The sequence below is a fragment of the Triticum aestivum genome, chromosome 7A (assembly GCF_018294505.1).
Source record: "Triticum aestivum cultivar Chinese Spring chromosome 7A, IWGSC CS RefSeq v2.1, whole genome shotgun sequence".
Lineage (NCBI taxonomy): Eukaryota > Viridiplantae > Streptophyta > Magnoliopsida > Poales > Poaceae > Triticum > Triticum aestivum.
The window spans coordinates 527154890-527161104 of record NC_057812.1 but is presented as its reverse complement, the minus strand read 5'-3'; positions in this window follow the sequence as shown (position 1 = coordinate 527161104).

Genomic DNA, 6215 nt, shown 5'->3' with positions numbered 1-6215 from the left:
TTACTTCTACGTATTGCCTATATTGCTATGTTATGCTCGTAGACGTGGTTTGAGTGAGTGAATCCATGAAAGATGTGAGATTGTTAATTAATGGTTCAACATAAGGTGGCAACTTTAATACACATCTGGGTGGATTGCTTGTCTGGCACCTGGAGAATCCAGTGTTGTCCTAGGTTATCCCGGAGTACCCATGTGATAATCCTAAGGTCTGCCACCCAGGCTCAAAGGGAACTGAGATATTTCATGCTAGAAACTTCCGTCTACAGCCACAACCTATTATGGGCTCTAGCATAGTTGAGTAAGTTGCATGACCTCTTCCAGTGGTAGGCTAGTAGATGTAGAGGGATGTAGGTTGGTACTGTCTACCCGGGGTTAGAGTTAATGCTTCTGAAAGACTGTGTCTCGGTCATCCGTTTCTCAAACACCATGTAGTGCAAGAAACCCAACGGAGGAGATCGAGTCTTGTGGGGAAAAGTGCGCAAACCTCTACAGAGTGTACAATCTAATCATGGTTAGCCGTGTCCCCGGTTATGGACATCTTGAGTATCTAGTACTTGGATTATCGTATGTATCCCATCACTCTAACTTAATATTGTTGGGTTGATAATTACTTTTAATTGGGATTGAGTTGGAGGAACCTTCTCAATGATGTTTCAACTACCATGATAGTTAAATAAAATCTATTCCTTTGTTGTACGGAAAAATTGGCTTTTCACAAAACTATAACCATCGAGCCTTTCCACCAGCCAAATATGCATGTAGTGATAGCATTATTCTGTTCTTGCTCTACTGTGTTATATTGCCAGCATATTCCATGTGCTGACCCGTTTTCGGGCTACAACGTATTATGTTGCAGACTTTTCAGACGAGGAGTAAGGTTCGTTAGGTCGTTGCCATGCAACTCAGCTATGTCGTTGGAGTTGATGGACTCACTTTATCTTCCAAGCCTTCCGCAGTTATCGTATTAGATGGACTTAAGCCATATTCATTGTAATAAGTTCTCTTTTGAGATATTCGATATAATAAGTGTGTGATTGCTACTCTGTTATAAATCCTTCGAGTACTGTGTGTGTGTGTCAACATTACCGATCCAGGGATGACACTGAAGCACAGAGACTTGACCGTTTGAGGTCGGGTCGCTACAAGATGGTATCAGAGCACACACTGAGTGTAGGACACGACCACTAAGCTATAGCCCTAGATCACTTCTCTCTTCTCATTTCTGACTCCTCTCCATTTTCTACTCTTTAGGATGACGGACGCAAGGAACAAGTTTGCACAACCGGATGAAGAAGCACCTTTTGGACGACACTTGAAGGAAGTCACTAAGTACCTGAACATTGGAATACCAAGATTCACCAGGACTTACAACGCCACTTTTCCAGAAGAGGAGTGATGGACGATTCAAGTTCAAGTGCAAGGAAGGACATTCGTGCCAGTCACTAAGCCCATAGAGTTTTCCTTTGATGCACCAACCTGGAGTCTAGGAAAGGATATGGCGGCTCACATCACCATGGGACGCATTGGAGAAGTTTAACATAAGGATCTTAAGGATACTATCTATCAAATTTGTGGTCGCCGAGATGAGCAATGGGAGATGATCAACACCAGGAAGGAAAGATCAATCACATCTTTCATCCAAGAGTTAAACCAGCATATTCGTCGCCAGGAGAACCAGATGTGCGCAGGCATGATAGATCTGAAGAAGGCGATGACAAGGATCACAGAACTGGAGGAAGAACTCAAGGCTACTCGCGAAGATTATGAGGAGGAAATCGTCGTACTAGTGGAGAAGAATGACGATCTTGAAAGGAAGCTAGGAGTCTTCATGGGAGACCCCGCGCTAGGAGGAGAAGACGATGAACCCAAGGAGATTCGTTCTGAGGACTACATCATCATCGACGACACCGACTCGGACCCCGACGATAGCGATGATGACTATGAAGACGAAGCTAGAGAAGACATCATGGAGTCTTTGATCGATCAATATTTGTAGTAGACCACCACATCAGTAGTAGTATTCCACCAGGTATATAGTATAGTCCGAGCACTTTTGTAACGATAGTTAGATCAATTGTATGTCGTTGCTTGATTGATTGAGTGATATGATTGTGTTTGTCTCATGTGCATATGGGTAGTGTTTCTCTCACTAGACCTCATTCTATTATATTCTCTTCCCTCTAAACCCTCAGATGCCTCCAAGACGTGACCCCGGATTTACCTTCCCACCAGAGCTCACTCAGTTGATCCAGCAGAAGAATACACTGATGCAGTTGTTAGTTCAGAACCAAGGCAACAACAACAACAAGAACAACAACAACAACAACAACAACAACAACAACAACAACCCACCGCCACCACCACCTGTTGACAACTTAGCCCGCTTTCTGAGGTTGTAGCCGCTGGTGTTTTCTAGTAGCACCGAGCTCATAGTGGCACATGATTGGCTCCGCAGGATTGGAAGGGAGTTAACCACTGCAGGATGTACAGATGCTGAGAAGGTGCCTTTTGCCGCACATTAGTTGGATGGATCAGTAGCCTCATGGTGGGAGAATTACACTGTCACCTTTCCTATAGCCATTGTTACATGGGATCAGTTTCAGCAAGCATTCTGCACCGCCCATGTCTCAATTGGAGCTATGAGCATGAAGAAGCGTGAGTTTCGCAACTTGCGCCAAGGGAACCGTACTGTGGGGCAGTACGTGGATGAATTTAGTAAGCTCTCTCGTTATGCCCTTGACGATGTGGCCATAGATGCCGCGAAGCAGGAGAAGTTTATGGAAGGGCTGAATGATGAGATGAGCATGCAATTGATGGTGGCAACATTTAACAACTACCAGGAGTTGGTAGACAAGGCTCTTATGATTGAACGGAAGCAACAACAAATTGAGAGCCGGAAAAGGAAGTATGGACAAGGAAGGTACAACTCAGGAGCTCAGCGGAAGCCTCGTCTAACCCCGAGCTCGGGAGGACTTGTTCATAACCATGGAGGTCATAACCACAATGGAGGAAGTTCGCATAACCAGAATGGTTCCAAGAATGGGACTGGGAACGGAACAAGCAACAATCAGAACCGCTCCAATCCAGCCACACCCGCCAAGAGAGACCTAAGTCACATTACTTGCTTCAAGTGCGGGAAGACTAGACACTATGCCACGGAGTGCCCTGAAGCGAAGAATGGAAACGGTAATGGGAGCGCTGGGAAGAAGCCCAATCCATTCAACAAAGGATAAGTGAATCACGTTAACGTGGAGGAGGTTGAAGGGCAGCCAGACACATTTATAGGTAAGTTTTTGATTAAGTCTTTTACCGCCCTTGTTCTTTTTGATATTGGTGCATCACATTCATACATATCAAGGGGATTCGTGGATAAGTTTGAACTATCAACCCAAGCCCTTAGGACCCCTCTGTTAGTAAGTTCACCTGGAGTAGAGTATATGGCTAGCCGATGGTGCGACCGGATACCCTTAACCATTGGTAGCCATGTTTTTCCGTCAGACCTAATAATTTTGGAGTCACAAGGATTGGATGTGATATTCGGCATGGACTGGATGTCAAAGTATGGAGGAAGCATTGATTGTGCTAGTAAATCGATTTATCTCACCACCCCGGAGGGAAAACGATCAAGTATGTAGCTAGGCATGCGCCTAGGAGGAGCCAAGTAAATATCCTCACGGGAGTTGTTCAGGAGGAAGTGCCTGTAGTGAAGGATTACCCAGATGTTTTTCCAGAGAAGCTACCAGGCATGCCACCGGATCGACACATCGAATTTTTGATAGAGCTATTGCCAGGTACATGGCCAATATCAAAGAGACCCTACCGGATGCCTGCAAATGATCTAGAGGAGATTAAGAAGCAGATCAAGAAGTTATTGGAGAAAGGTTACATCCAACGGAGCTCATCACCATGGGGAGCCCCAATGCTTTTGGTTGAGAAGAAGGATAAGTCTCTAAGGATGGTTGTTGATTATCGTGCGTTGAATGAAGTGACGATCAAGAACAAATACCCACTGCCGGTGATAAATGATTTATTTGACCAGTTGCAAGGAGCTAAGGTGTTTTAGAAGATCGATCTGCAATCAGGATATCACCAGCTGAAGATCCCGGAGAAGGATATACCTAAAACCGCATTTACCACAAGGTACGGGTTATATGAGTATACGGTCATGTCATTTGGACTGACTAACGCCCCTGCCTATTTCATGAGCATGATGAACAAGATGTTCATGGAATATTTGGATAAGTTTGTTGTGGTGTTCATTGATAATATAATGGTATACTCAAAGAATGAAGAGGAGCACAAGGAGCATTTGCGATTAGTTCTCAAAAACTCAGGGAACATCAGTTGTATGCCAAGTTTAGCAAATGTGAGTTTTGGTTGAAGGAAGTTGGATTCCTTGGACATGTTATATCAGGAGAAGGTATAGCAGTAGACCCCACCAAGGTTCAGACAGTCACTGAATGGTTAGCACCCACTTCAGTTAGCGAGATCTGCAGTTTTCATGGACTCGCAGGATACTATCAGAGATTCATTGAGAATTTTTCCAAGATTGCGAAGCCAATGACGGAGTTATTGAAGAAGGATACCAAATTTAAATGGACAGAAGAATGTGAGGCAAGTTTTCATGAGTTAAAGAAATGCGTGACTATAGCCCCAGTGCTGATTCTGCCAGATATACGCAAGGATTTCCATGTGTATTGCAATGCCTCTCGCTTAGGACTTGGAGGAGTACTGATGCAGGACGGAAGAGTTGTTTTGTATGCCTCGCGACAACTAAAACTGCATGAGTTAAATTATGCCACGCATGATTTGAAGTTGGCTGTCGTAGTGCATGCATTGAAGACTTGGAGACATTACCTTATCGTAAACCGTTGTGATGTGTACACTGATCATAAGAGTTTGAAGTACATTTTCACACAGAAGGAGTTGAACCTTAGGCAGAGGAGATGGTTGAAGCTTATAAAGGATTATGACATGAAGCTTCACTATCATCCAGGCAAGGCCAATGTCGTAGCAGACACTTTGAGCCAGAAGAGTTATGCCAACACCCTCATAAGCACAGGATTGCCAAAGGAGTTAGCAGAGGATCTCAGGGAACTTCAATTGGAGATTGTTCCCAGAGGTTTTGTTGCAACAATGAAAGTTCAGTCTACATTGTTAGGAAAGAATCGATAAGCTCAGAAGGATGACAAAGAGATTGTCGAGATAAAAGAGAGGATGAGCAAAGGAAAGGCCAAAGGTTTTCGTGAGGATGAACACGTCACCTTGTGGTTTGAGGACCGTGTTTATGTGCCCAATAACACAGTGATCAGGAAGTTAATACTTCAGGAGGCGCATGACTCACCATACTCGATACACCCCGAAAACACCAAGATGTATTTGGATTTGAAGGAACATTTCTGGTGGACTGGTATGAAGAAGGATATTGCCAAGTATGTAGCCGTATGTGATGTATGTCAGAGAGTGAAGGCAGAACATCAAAAGCCAGCAGGATTGTGACAACCTATGCCGATACCCGAATGGAAGTGGGATAAGCTTGGCATTGATTTCATAACCGGATTGCCCAGGACCAAATCAGGATATGATTCTATATGGGTATTAGTTGATCGCTTGACCAAAGTGGCTCACTTTATCCCAGTGAAAACCACATATACAAGTGTGAAGTTGGCCAAGATATACATGACCAGGATCATATGTTTGCATGGAGTTCCGAGGACCATTGTATCAGATAGAGGAACCCAGTTTACCTCAAGGTTTTGGAGTCAGTTGCATGAAACTTTGGGAACCAGACTGGAGTTCAGTACAACGTTTCACCCGCAAACAGATGGACAGACCAAGAGAGTCAACCAGATTCTGGAGGATATGTTGAGAGCTTGTGCACTATATTATGGATCTAGTCGGGATGACAACCTGCCCTACGCGGAGTTCTCATACAACAACAGTTACTAGGCCAGTTTGAAGATGGCATCGTTCGAAGCCCTGTATGGAAGAAGGTGTAGGACGCCGTTGATGTGGGATGAAGTGGGAGACTGCCAGTTGTTTGGACCAGATTTGATTAAGGAATCGGAAGAGAAAGTTAAGCTGGCCCGGGATAGACTGAAGGTAGCTCAGTCCATGCAGAAGAGTTATGCAGATTCAAAATGCAAGGAGGTAGTCTATGAAATCGGAGACAAAGTGTATCTTCGAGTATCACCACTTCGAGGAGTAAAGCGCTT